Consider the following 14,514-nt stretch of genomic DNA (forward strand, 5'->3'; position numbering starts at 1 on the left):
AGTTTAGGTGACCATCTCATGCTAATAACAGTGTCTGAGACATAGCCTCCTGACTTTTCCTTGCTGTGATTACATGCACTCCCTGCCAAGAAAAATCACTTGACTATTGTGTATTATTGCAATTTGTGTATTGTGTATTATTGTAATTTTATACATTTTTTTAATTTTCCTAGAACTCTCTGGATCCACCTGCAATACATAATTTTGCTGCATATGACTTACAATTTGATGTCAATGCAGTTTATATTATTTACTTAATATTATGCTTGTGAGATACATTATGTTGATCTGTAAAAGTTTACTAGTTTTAATTTTTATTTTCACCACCACATAATATTTTTAATGAAGATACATTATAGATTCATTCCCTTTAATATGTTTTCTTATTGAAAACAATGCTGCAATAATTACTCTTGTGCATATACCTTTGTGCATTAATACAGAAAATTTTCAAGGTATATGTCTATAAGTGAAATTGCTAAGGAGTAGCATATTTGCATCTTTAACTTATCTGATATTGTGAGATTGCTATTTAAAGTGATTTTACCAATTTATCTCCCACAGCAATGTATGAATTCCTTTACTCTTTGTCTTACTAAAATGTGTCATTGTCAGCTATCTTAAATGTTGTTAATATTATGGGGGGTAAAAAGTTATTTCATGATGGTCTAACAAAATTCTCTTTGATTAATAATAGATGGAATATATTTTCCTTTTCACTGACCATTTGGAGTTTTCTCTTCTATAAGTATCTGCTCATAATTTTTTCTTTAAACTATTTTTCTTTTACTTGCTAATTTTTAGAAATAATTATAATTTTCTTCTTTTAAATTGTGAGCTGTTTTTAATATTTTTATATTTTTGTTGATGCAAAGACATTTTAAATACTTTCCTATTCATTACTTCTCCTTTGTTAGTGCTTTCTGTCTTGTTTTAAAAAAAGGCATATGTTTTCATTTGAAAGTTAAAAAGTTTTCATCAATTTTCATTTTTTTAATCCAGCTGTTATTGATACGTGTGTGTATGTGTGAGCACATACTTTTTTCCATTATGGCTTTCTATCTCATTCGTATTAAATTTTTTTCCATGAAAGTGTCATACTGGCCCAAATGGAATGAAAATTACCCTTGTACCATTACAATTTTAATAGATTGGCTGATGGAACAAGTACAATTTAGAAATGAGGTAAAACACAAATATGTTAAATGTGGATGAAAGTTTTTAAAATCATGTTGGTAAATGAATCAATATTATTTGAGAAAAAAAAATTTCACCCAAAATATTTTCTCTAATTAGAATTAAGATATTTTGACATGAAATGTAGAAACTTTGCAATTTTGATCATTTTTGTCTACCTTTCTGAAGTCCATTATAGGTTAGTATTTTCAAGTAATTAAGATACAGAAATAGGCTGTCATTCCTTGAGATATTTACCATTTCTGGAGCTTGTTATTTGTTTTTAAAGATTTGAGTTTCTCTCCTAGTTTTATATTCTCTTTGCATAGGATTTGCTGAACTTCTTAAATCTGCCTTCACCAAATTTGTAAAATTTCTAGTCATTATTTTTTCGAATTTGTTTTAATCCACTTAATTTTTTTTCTGTGACTATAACTACAAATATGTTAGATAATTTGATCTAGACTTTGTATGATCGTTTTGTGTTTGTGTGTCTATTTTTAATGTATTCCTTCTCTCTTCTATTTTCTTTGGATTAGATGATTTCTATTGACCTATCTTCAAGTTCACTGAATTTTTCCTCTGTCATCTTCATTCTATTATTAAATTTAGCTGGTGATATTTGAATTTTTTTGTTGTTGTTGTATTTTTCTGAAGTGAGAAGCAAGGAAGCAGAGACAGACTCCCTCATGCACCTGACCGGAATCCACCCAACATGCCCACTAGGGGGCAATTCTCTGCCCATCTGGGGCATTGCTCTATTGCAATGGGAGCCATTCTAGCACCTGAGGTGGAGGCCATGGAGCCATCCTCAGCACCTGGGCCAAATTGGTCCAATTGAGCCTTGTCTGTGGGAAGGGAAGAGAGAGATAGAGAGGAAGGAGGGGGAAGGAGTGGAGAAGCAGATGGGTGCTTCTCCTGTGTGCCCTGGCCGGGAATCTAACCCTGGACTTGCACATTCTGGGCCAATGCTCTACCACTGAGCAAACTGGCCAGGGCTTGAATTTCTAATACTGTATATTTTGTTTCTAAAATATTTATTTGGTTGTTTTTATGTATTTTATTTATCTGCTAATGTTTTCTATCTTTTCATTTATTACAAGAGTATTTTCTTTTACCTTATTAAGTATATATTTATATCACCTGCTTTAAAGTCATTGATAATTACAATCTATCCTCTCAGGGTGAGGCCCTGTTGATTGTCTTTTCCCTTGAAAATGGCTCACATTTTCTCAGTTATCTATATGTAACATAATTTGGATTGTATCTTAACATTGTAAATGTTATCCTGTGTAGGCCCTAGATTCTACTATATTCCACAAAGAGTACTGATGTGGTTTTTTTTGCAGGCAATTAACTTGGTCAGATTCATACTATATCTCTGGCTCACTTGTGGTGGATGACATCTTAAATATAAGTTTAATTCTATATATTTAGAACATCTGTCAGTGGCTTTCCCCATATATCCATAGTTCATGAATTAGCCAGAGACCTGGACAGAATTCATACAATTGGGCAATCCCCTTGTTTGGATCTTTCCTTTTCACGATTTTCTCTCGCTCTCCATCATCTCTGCCTGCTGGCTCCATTTCAGGACATAAAGATGGTGAACTTTCTGTCAGAATATTAGAATTTCATCCACTCCTCACTTCGTCAAATTTGTAGGAACAGCAAAAATGCACAGTATGATTCTTTGTTCCTAGTGATGCATTTCTTTTTAAATCTGCCCTTGAGATATTTTGGTATTTTGTCCAGAGCTTATAGTTGTTAGTAACAGAAAAGCTGTTTGAAGCTTTTTGGATCTTATTCAGTCATTGCAGAAGGCACCAAATTTTCTCTAAGGATTAATAGAGCATTGGTATGATATGAAGTTTTTTTAATGAAAAATAGAAAAGATTAATTCTTATGATTTATTCTCTCTAGATATGAATATAGTCATCTTAGAAAGCTATTTATTCTAGCAAATGCTACATTTTTAACAATGTCTAGAACTCCTCTTGAAATTACCTTAAGAACCTGTGATATACAGTGTGTTCATAAAGTCATGGAGCACTTTTGACCGGTCACAGGAAAGCAACAAAAGATGATAGAAAAGTGAAATCTGCACCAAATAAAAGAAAAACTCTCCCAGTTTCATACCTATTCAGTGCAGTTCGATGTGGGCTCACACACAGATTCTTTAGGGCTCCTTAAGTAGCTATCCCGTATAGTCTCTACAGATTCATCACTGACTAATGGCCTACAGGGTTTCTCCACCAAACTGCTGGTTTCCTTCAACTGCTTATCCCACCGAGTAATGTTATTCCTATGTGGTGGTGCTTCGTTATAAATGTGCCAATATTCATGTTACACTTTGGTCATGGATTCGATTTTAGCAAGTCACAGAACACACTGAACTTTCCTCTGTACCATCCACATCTTGACTCGCATGGCCGTGGGCTGCTCCGTTGTATACACACTGTTACATCATTATCTGCGCATGCGTACGTGCTGCCACATCATCCTATAGAAACTGGGAGGGTTTTCCTTTTATTTGGTGCAAATTTCACATTTCTATCGTCTTTTGTTGCTTTCCTGTGACCGGTCAAAAGTGCACCATGACTTTATGGACACACTGTATTTTTTAATTTACTAAGAATTGACATTTATTTAAATAGTGACATCCATGTTAAGAATGAATTTGGTATTTTTTACATAAGCAAAAACAGAAAAATATTTGCACTTAAATAAATAAGAAAAACGTTATGGCCTGAATTGTGTGCCTCTCTAATTCCTTTTGTTGCCCTTACCCCCAATGTGATTATATTTGGAGGCAGGACCTTTAGGGAGGTAATTAAGATTAAATGAGGTCATAAGAATGGAGACTCAATTTTATAGGACTCTCTCTGTGCTCACACAGAGGACAGGCCATGTAAGATGCAGCAGAAGGTGGCCATCTTCAAGCCAGGAAGGGAGACCTCACTGTAAATCAACCCTGTTGGAATCTTAATCTTGGAAGTCCAGCTTCCAGACTGTGAGAAAATAAATCTCTGTTGTTTAAGCCACCCAGTCTGTAATATTTTGTTATATCAGCCCGAGCACACTAATGCAGTGACATAACTTTCTTATATCTTGATTTGAGGATAAAAAGCAGAAGGTAGAAAAAGCAATAAAAAAAGAAAAAATTCAAAAGCATTTTGTACAGTGACAACATGCTTAGACTTAGCTAAGTGTCCTAATGCAGCAGCATTTAAGGGAAACAATCCCTTTGATGACCATCTGTGCTTTGGGGAGGGGATAACCTAATGATTTTAGAGCTATGCCTTATGTATTATTTATTCTTTTGCTAACGCTGTTAGATTACTCCAAAATGACACATTTCAAATTTGTTTTAGACTGTAGAATGGCAATAAAAAAATTAATTTATAGATTGCCAATTTTAGCTTCCTGCAAACTTTCAAGCTTTCAATGTGAATGAATTTCTATTTCAAGCAATATTTATTACCATGTTTTGAAACCCTTTGACATCAGTGTGAAAAGATATTTATTTGGCTTAAATCTGCAATATTGTCATGAATCCACAAGAGAAGTTACTTATAGAGCGTAGGAGAGATAAGAAAATAATCACTCATTACTCTGCCATCTAGCAGCTGTGACCCCAGTAGTGGATGTTTGTGTCTGTGTGTGTGTTTAAATTTGCTAAAGGAATGGAACGGTAAATCACCAACAATAACAGGAAGATCAATACTCTCTCTCACCTCTATTGTGGGATCTGGAGCATGGCCTGAATCTGTCAGACAGAATTAAAAGGCTCAGGTTGTCAGGGAGAATGCCAACAAATAGACCTGCCATTCTGTCCATTAACAAAAGCCCCAGATCACCACAGTCTCCTTTGTTACTTTTAAAAGGGGAACATTTGGGATCTGCCACTTTGAAATGAAAGGTGGTCTGGTTATTCACAGCAAAGATTACTTGCATTTCTAACCCATAAAGTATGCACTAATTCAGTGATAACATTGAATAGACTCTGTGGAAAGGAAGAATCATTGTGTTTTACCACAATGGGGGAAATGACATTTGATCAAAAAACAGAGGTGGTTACTGTGAAACTCAGGAATACAGCTCCCAGCTTACTTGAAAGTTTCCATCCCATGAGCGGTTCCTTCTTTGGCAAAGGCTCTCTGGGTTCTTTTGTCTTTGTACAACAGCAGCACATCATGCATCTGGCCAATTGTGCAGTGGGATACCACAGGGAGGGATTCCATCCCAGCACCAGCTGCCAATGATTTTATGGCTACCAGCATGAGGATTGATAGCTTCCATAAATTCACATCCAGCTAGTATTCCCGCAGATGTTATTTTTATTCTTATCTTAAAACTTTACTAAATTTTTGCCTGAGAAATATCCCGCAACAGTGACTTCTGAAAGCTAAGATTATGCACCACATAAAAAGTCTTTTTATCCATTTTCAATCTGCTGCCTTTTGAATTCCATCCAGTTTCTGCTCTTTCGCAAATTAAGGTGAATAGGAGTATGGTTTATAATTAGACTGTTATACTATTCATTACTTCCTTCACCTAATCTCATTATCTCTGCAGACATGCTAGGCCAATTCTAGCAACATTTGAACAGAAGATGTGGTTAATTTTAAATGAACTGAATATAACTAATAATACAATTGATTGAGATAAACTCTAAATTGAAAGAAATTGTCATAGAAACTGTATTATGTTATTAACATTGGCAGGAGAAAAGTAGGTATTTCATAGGCTCAGTGCTGGGGCCAGGGTATCTCTTTGTATTTGTGAATAACTGAAAAGGTTTGCAGATTCACTATTCACTTTGCATTAGTTGTAGATGAATAATAGTTTGTAAATTATCAGATGTGTGCTTGTGAGCCTTTCAAAAGATAAACCTGTAGCACACATTTGTAATAGATCAAAAGTATCTAATTAGCAAATTCTAATACTTGACATTTCAAGAATAGAGTACTTGCAAGGAAATAAATGGAAGTATTTGAGTGAATTGTAGTCTGGAAAAGATAAGTGCCGAGATATATATGCCCATAATGGAAATAAAATTAGATTGTTTTTCCGCTAAAAAAAAAAGAGAAATGCTTTTGTTTTTGGGTTTTTTTTGGGTATTTTTCTGAAGCTGGAAACGGGGAGAGACAGTCAGACAGACTCCTGCATGCGCCCGACCAGGATCCACCTGGCACGCCCACCAGGGGCAACGCTCTGTCCACCAGGGGGCGATGCTCTGCCCCTCCGGGGCGTGGCTCTGCCGCTACCACAGCCACTCTAGCGCCTGGGCAGAGGCCAAGGAGCCATCCCCAGCGCCCGGGCCATCTTTGCTCCAATGGAGCCTTGGCTGTGGGAGGAGAAGAGAGAGACAGAGAGGAAGGAGGGCAGGGGTGGAGAAGCAAATGGGCGCCTCTCCTATGTGCCCTGGCCGGGAATCAAACCCGGGTCCCCTGCACGCCAGGCCGATGCTATACCACTGAGCCAACCAGCCAGGGCCAAGAGAAATGTTTTGTATATAGTAAGCATTGTACTTGTTACAGACATTAAGTAATATAATCTAGGGTTTATCATAATTCTTTCATCTATAGTAACGTATTAGCTCATATGCTTGTGAATAAACTGTATTGAAGATCTGCAGTGTACCTGTGACCTGATATCTGCACTAGTTTGCTCCCTTTTTAAAGGTTTTTTTGGGGGGTACTCTTAACTTCATTCATATTCTTTCTCTCTCTGCCTTTCCTCCTTGACTTTCTTCTTTGTTTTGACTACATAAGAGATTATAGAAATTTAGACCCTGGCCGGTTGGCTCAGTGGTAGAGCATTAGCCTGGCATGCAGGAGTCCTGGGTTCGATTCCCGGCCAGGGCACACAGGAGAAGCACCCATCTGCTTTTCCACCCCTCCCCTTCTCCTTCCTCTCTGTCTCTCTCTTCCCCTCCCGCAGCCAGGGCTCCATTGGAGCAAAGTTGGCCCAGGCGCTGAGGATGGCTCTGTGGCCTCTGCCTCAGGCGCTAGAATGCCTCTGATTGCAATAGAGCGGCGCCCCAGATGGGTAGAGCATCACCCCCTGGTGGGCATGCTGGGTGGATCCCGGTTGGGCGCATGCAGGAGTCTGTCTGACTGCCTCCCCGTTTCCAACTTCAGAAAAATACAAAAAAAAAAAAAAGAGAGAGATTATAGAAATTTATGCCACCCATGCTTATTATTTTCTTGTTGGGTTTACTGACTTATCTGTTTTCTTTTTTTAATTAAATTTTTTGGAAGGACATGGTTAATAAAATTATATAGGTTTCAAGTATACAATTCTGTAGTACATCATCAGTATATTGATTGCATTATGTGTTTACCATCCAAAGTCAAATCTGTCTCCATGTATTTGATCCCCTATACCCTTAACTATCCCCACCCCCTTTCCCTCTAGTAACCACCCTACCATTGTCTGTGTCTATGAGTTTTTGTTAAAACTCAGCTATTAGATAAAATATTGCCTTTTGCGACATGAATGGATCTTGAGAAATCATGCTAAACAAAATAAAACAGACAGAAAAGGTCAAGAACCATATGATTTTACTTTTATGTAGTATATAAAACTGAAAGCAACAAATAAACAAACAAGACAAACAAACAAATAAAAACTTATATGCTGTCGTATATGGACTCTGAACTGACCGAACCCTCAGACTGGCTTCTTGCCTAGAGCATATATGAAGCTTCCTGGCTAGGGAACTACCCTCAACATCACCCTGCCTTCAGCAATGTGATTTGTATTCTTCCCTCATTCTTGATTTCTACTTGAGTACTTGATCACTCATCGTGATTTAGCCATCTGATCTTCCTTTGCTTATGCACCTCTGGTTTGTGCCTTCCAGTTTTCTGATTCCCCTAATCATGAGTGTCCTAACTTCTATATTACTAGCAGAATACACCTGCAATTTTGTTTCCCTAAAATCTGGTCTGCTGTCTCTCCTAAACTCTAGCTTTCCACCCACACCTCATTACTCCAGGCTGCAATTTACAGCTGAAAATAATCTCGGTTTTTCTAAGGAACATGTTTATATTTCTATCCTTCCTTTTTTATATAAATTATAAAATACACATAGTCCTTGTGAAATATTTGCCAATTATCCATAAAGTAAAAGAAAAATCAGAACTAAACAAAACAATATAGTACTTCTATGGTCCTTCTGGATCAGTAGGGACATTAAATAAGTTTTATGCTTTAAAATATATAGCTATATAATATTATACAAATAAAACAAAACTACCTTGGAGAACTACTCCCATTAGATAGATGAAAGTGCTTTTATGGTTGGGGAAGGGTAGTAGGTGGAGCACGTGGGCATATTTATATAATGGCATAGTACAGGAGAAGCACAACTCGGGCACACTCAAATTCAGGTGATATACATACTCTCTTAAGATAATATGTGCTACATTAATATGTGACATTCTCTGTTTTGTTCTGTGACTCATTGTGAAATGTTCTCTCCTATACCTGATTTTTATTAATAACGTTTGACTGCATAGTACAATCTTGAGTTTCCAATATTTTCTCATTCTCACCTCTGTGGCTCTGTTAAATTACTGTATTTGCTCCATTCTCACTTCCATTTTTATTCCTGGCCCATCTTCTGCACATGTCAGCGATCTTTGGTCTTAATTGTTTCTGATGAGAAGCCAACGTTTATTGACCTTTGGTAGTATGATTGGCATTTGTGGTGACATTTATTGGAGCTCATTCTGCTTGCAGTTTGCTGAAATCTTTGTAAATTTGTCTTTCATCAAATTTGGGAAATTTCTGATACTTTTTTTTTTTGTCTTCAAATATTTTTTTTCTGAAAGCCCCTCTAGGACTTCACAACATGTATTTTCTACCTTTTAGTATTGTTCAACAGATCCCTAAGGCACTATTAGTTTTTTACTTTTTATCCCTCTGTACTTCTCTAGGGTCTTGGTCTGATCAGAGCTACTTGGTCATTACGAAAGGTAGAAAGACAGAAATTCATATTTGTGGATGTCTGACTTTTCTTTATGTGCAAGTAAGGTCTAAAACAAGAGTTTTAAGGGTGAAACAGCTTCCTGGAAAAACCAGATGCATGAGTCATGATGGAAGAATACTAGAGTGGCCTGGCTTTCCATTGGACACCTGAGTCCAGCTAGTGGTTGGTGAACTGAACATCCTCATCCGAGTTCTGCCAGAGACATTCAAAATGAGTCAAGATATTGTTATTAGAATTTTAAAGTAATTCTAAACACCTTTTGTTTGTGAATTGAGGTAGGTTTGGACAGGCTAGCATGGGAGAGTTGGAATATCATTCTCTGTTTTCCAGTAGATGGGATTCCTGATGAACTGACCTGAGGCAGGCAGAAGGGTAGGTGCAGCCTATACCAATGTTTCTCAAAGTGTAGTCATTGAAAGACTGTCAGAATCACAGCATAAAGATTCCTAGTGCACCCCAAACCTGTTGAATAATACACTCTGCAGATACCTGCATCCATTTTGGGATGATGCTCATATTTATTAAAGTTGGAGAACTCTGCTCTGTGTCAGTGGTTCTGAAGCCTGGCTGCATGGTGGAGTCACCTGGAAAGCTTTTAAATCTTACAGATTCCAAGACTCATCCTGAGGCTCTCTTAATAGGTGTGGTATTGGTACTTTTTAAAGCTGTCTAGGTGATTCTAATGTGATGTCAGCATTGAAAAGTAATGTTCTTTGTTAATAGTAGTTGCTATCTGAAGGGTAAATAGAATGATTTCTAAGATTTTAAAGACAATGGAACAAAAGATAACACTAACTAGTAACTCTTTCAAGATATTTAAGGCTGAAAATACACCCATAAGTAAAGCACTTCCTTCCTTCCAGTTACTCCTTTGACACATCCAAGGGGATAAGAAAATGATATGAGGTTATTCTGTATTGATATTTCTGATCTGTAAATCCAAAATCAATATTGAACATGCTTCTTTATTATAGTAGTTTGGAGAACACAATTCATAAGTATTCCAGAGAGAGATATGGTATGCTACATGTCTCAGACTTGTTTAATTATATTACCATTTTAAGTTATCCAACACAGTAACAGCTTGCACAATCAAATCTGGAAAGTATTTGTTCCAGGAGGCATTTGTATAGAATAAACATACTGGCTAATCACATATCAAAACACTATTATATATAAAATAAGTAAGTTTTATACTATCTACATTTCTTTTCACCCTGGAGGTTTGCACATTAGAGAAGGCAAATCATTTACTCATATGACAATCTCAGCATTAGTTCTCATTCCCCATTCGGGCTTATACAATGAGGGCCGATGTCACCTACATGTTACACCATTGTTAAAGAATTCTAAAACTATAAATTTCAGAGTTTATATAAAAGCTTCTCTCCCAGAAGTAGAAAGAAAAAGATTTCTCTCTAATGGAAACAAATTCTTTCTGGGAAAAGATGGCAAGATGCCTAGGAGTTTACAACAACCCTTTAAAATGTAAACAAATGGCTCCAGATTTTATTACTCTATAAATCTTTCAGGTGAAAAAAAAATTGAATTTTTCTAGAAGTTTCTGAGATAGGATTGCGAGTCCACCATCCCTTAAACCAAGCTGCTAGTAATCTTTGCCCTGAAAAGCCCTGAGCAGGCAAAAACTTAAAATATTAATATTTACTTCATAATGTTATCTCCTCTCAACCCTGAACATCCTCACTCATTCCCAAAATGTTCCTGATTCAACAGTATTTTCTAATATCAATCCTGGCAAAGTGACCTTTTTATAAGATGACTACCTGGCATAACTCTGAGACATGCAGACAGACTTGCTAAGCATCCTGTTACATGACAAACATAAATATTGATTGCCAACTGTTTTATAGTAGTTGGGCCACTATAACAAAACCATATAGAGTGAGTGCTTTAGAAACAGAAAAAATATATTTTTCAAAGTTCTGTAAGCTGAAAGTCCAAGATTAGGTGCCAGCATGGCCCTCTTCCTAGTTGAAGACCGCTCAGTTGCAGCCTCACCTGCAAAAGGGGCAAGAGAGCTTTCTCATCCTCTTTTTTTTTTTTTTTTTTTAAGCTGGAAATGGGGAGAGACAGTCAGACAGACTCCCGCATGTGCCCGACCGGGATCCACCCCGCACGCCCACCAGGGGCGACGCTCTGCCCACCAGGGGGCGATGCTCTGCCCCTCCGGGGCGTCACTCCACCGTGACCAGAGCCACTCTAGCACCTGGGGCAGAGGCCAAGGAGCCATCCCCAGCGCCCGGGCCATCTTTGCTCCAATGGAGCCTCGGCTGAGGGAGTGGAAGAGAGAGACAGAGAGGAAGGAGCGGGTGGGGGGTGGAGAAGCAAATGGGCGCCTCTCCTATGTGCCCTGGCCGGGAATTGAACCCAGGTCCCCCGCACGCCAGGTCGACGCTCTACCGCTGAGCCAACTGGCCAGGGCCTCCCATCCTCTTTTATTGATATAAGGGCACCAATTTGGGACCTAATCACCTCCCACATCCTAATGCCATCGCATTGCACATTAGGTTTTCAACATATGAAATTTTTTTAAAAAGATTTTATTTATTCATTTTAGAAAGGAGAGAAGGGGAGAGAGGGAGAGGGAGGGAGAGAGAGGATAGAGAAGGGGGGAGGAGCAGAAAGCATCAACTCCCATATATGCCTTGACCGGGCAAGCCCAGGGTTTTGAACCAGTTACCTCAGCGTTCCAGGCTAACACTTTATCCACTGCGCCACCACAGGCCAGGCAAAATTTTTTTATTGATTTATTTATTGTGTTTACATAGATTCTAGTGTCTCCCCCAAAGCATCCCCCCTCCCCCATATTCCTCCCGACATCTCCCCTCCCCCCCTCCCAAAAGCTCCCTCCCCCCTTCCCTTCAGGTTTAATTCCATTACTCAGTTCACATTGTTCCTTGGATTTCTCAAATGAATGAGGTCATATGATATTTTTCTTTCTCTGCCTGGCTTATTTCACTCAACATAAGAGTTTCCAGGTCCATCCATCTTGCTGAAAAAGGTAATATTTCCTTCTTCCTCATAGCCCCATAGTATTCCATTGTATATATGTACCACAGCTTTTTAATCCACTCGTCCACTGATGGACACTTGGGCTGTTTCCAGTTAGTTCTTCGCTATTGTGAACAATGCTGCCATAAACATGGGGATGTATTTCTTTTTTTCAGTTGGTGATATGGTGTCCTTGGGATATATTTCTATAAGTGAGATGGCTGAGTCTAAGGGCAGACCCATTTCTAATTTTTTGAGGAATCTCCATTTGTTTTCCACAGTGGCTGTAACAGTCTGCATTCCCATCAGCAGTGCAAGAAGATTCCCTTTTCTCCACATCCTTGCCAGCACTTATTGTATGTTGTTTTGTTAATGAGCACCATTCTGACTGGTGTGAGGTGGTAATCTCATTCTACTTTTAATTTGCATTTCTCTAATGATTAATGATGTTGAACATTTTTTCATCTGTTTATTGGCCATCTGTATGTCCTCTTTGGAGAAGTGTCTATTCATTTCTTGCGCCCAATTTTTGATTGGATTGTTTGTCTTCCTGGTGTTGAGTTTTACAAGTTCTTTTTTTATAAATAAATTTTTATTTTAATGGGGTGACATCAATAAATCAGGGTACATATATTCAAAGAAAACATTTCCAGGTTATCTTGTCATTTAGTTCTGTTGCATACCCATCACCCAAAGAGAGATGGTCCTCCGTCACCCTCTATCCAGTTTTCTTTGTACCCCTCCCCTCGCCCTCTCCCTCCTTCCCTCCCCCTGCCCCCCGTAACCCCTACTCCTTTCCATGTCTCTTAGTCTCGTTTTTATGTCCCACCAATGTATGGAATCCTGCAGTTCTTGTTTTTTTCTGATTCACTTATTTCACTCCACATAATGTTATCAAGATTCCACCATTCTGCTGTAAGTGATCCGATGTCATCATTTCTTCTAGCTGAATAGTATACCATGGTGTATATGTGCCCCATCTTCTTTATCCAGTCTTCTATTTTTTTTTTACAGTGATTAAAAGCCTTTAAGCAAACTCTTGGCCAATACAGCAAGAATCCATAAAAGACTAGTGTCCTTAACATGTTCACCAAGTCCAAGTTGGCCCCATCACCATGCCAAATTCCTGAAAAATGCAATCCAACCACAATTCTGTATGTTAGGAGCTGTCACAGGGAGCAGGAGTCCAGGAAAAGTCCTCATGGTGCTGGAATTGTTGTCACCATTCTATACTTTGCAGCTCATGTCCAAGTCCCAATGACCACTGCTTCTAGCTGGTAATGATTCAGGTAGACTGGAAAAGCCATTTGCAGCATGCATGGATATGGAGCTTCTGTTCTCCTCTGCCTGGAGAGATGAGACCAAGTTGCTTTTCCCTGGAGCTCTGTGACTGTGGCATGGTAAAGAGAACCTTGGAATACACTAAGCTGGGTGGCAAAGGTAGATTCATCATAGAAGTTGGCAAAAGGGGGAAAGAGAGCTCTAAATTAGGAGTAGGTCCAAGCCTGAAATATGAGTGGGGCATTGAGGTAGGAGGGATAAAGGAAACACTACATATTAAGCAAAGCAGCAGAAAATAAGACTATCAACACCCACAACAGAGATCTTTGAGGGAAGAATAAAAAACCTGACTATTCAGGCAAAACATAGTTAAGTGGCCCTTGTGTGAATGAGATCAGTTTACCTGCTTCTTGGAAGAAATACCCTAGGCTCATCCACAGTGTCCTAGATGGGGCCGATGGCCCTGGGCACCTTCAGCCTTCAGTGGCCAACCCCAGCATTCTGGGCAAGGTTAGGTCATAGGTGGTTGGAGCAGGGCTAGAAGAGACTGAACCCTCCCTTAAAGCAGCGAGGGGGAAGCCTACCTTCCAGTGTCCCTGTTTCCTCACAGCAGAGGCATGTAAGCCTGGCTGGCTTTAGCTCATTGACCTTCCTTTCCACTATTGAAGCAGGACCCAGATGGCATCCTATGAGACCCCTTTGGGGCGCTGGAGCCTTTAAAGGGTGTATCCTAAAAGCTGGTAGTTCCCCTGATCTCTATTGGGCTTTTTCTGCCTCTAGGTATCTTAAAAGCCATGCTCAGAAGATCTTGTTGAGGGGTTTGAGGATCCCCATCTGCCTATATAAATCTTTTCCATATATCTGGAGCTATTTGGAAAAAGACAAAACAGTGTTATTAGCTGGATCTAATAAAGAAGGTAGTAGTTTGCAGGTGAAAAAGATTTGGTGTCTCCTGTTTATCAACATCCAAAAGAAATGTAAATTTTTTTTTTTAAGTAAGAAGCATGATATGGTAGACCCGTAGGAGTTCCAGGATATGACTA

The sequence above is a fragment of the Saccopteryx leptura genome, chromosome 8 (genome assembly GCF_036850995.1).
Source record: "Saccopteryx leptura isolate mSacLep1 chromosome 8, mSacLep1_pri_phased_curated, whole genome shotgun sequence".
Taxonomy (NCBI): Eukaryota; Metazoa; Chordata; class Mammalia; order Chiroptera; family Emballonuridae; genus Saccopteryx; species Saccopteryx leptura.